A 210-nucleotide genomic window follows, 5' to 3' on the forward strand; every position below is an offset into this window, starting at 1 on the left:
ATCTATCTATCTATCTATCTATCTATCTATCTATCTATCTATCTATCTATCTATCTATCTATCTATCTAAGCCTGTCTGTGTATCTCTATAGAAAGATATAGTTATTTCTATTTCATTCTCTTTTTAATTTTTGGAAAAATAGCAAGAGAAATATGTGTCAAAATAGAAATAGTTACTGAAGAAATAAACCAGGTGGGGGAAATTGGACC

At 28.6% G+C, this 210-nt stretch overlaps 1 protein-coding gene across 1 annotated transcript in view; it reads left to right on the plus strand.

Annotated features, from left to right (window-relative positions):
- TCERG1L (transcription elongation regulator 1 like) overlaps window positions 1–210 on the plus strand; it is a 154,917-nt gene that overhangs the window by 84,435 nt on the left and 70,272 nt on the right. The window lies entirely within an intron of this gene.

Source organism: Petaurus breviceps, unplaced genomic scaffold (assembly GCF_028583685.1).
Source record: "Petaurus breviceps papuanus isolate PSGF00001 unplaced genomic scaffold, PetGlider_PUasm1.0 490, whole genome shotgun sequence".
Classification (NCBI taxonomy): Eukaryota; Metazoa; Chordata; class Mammalia; order Diprotodontia; family Petauridae; genus Petaurus; species Petaurus breviceps.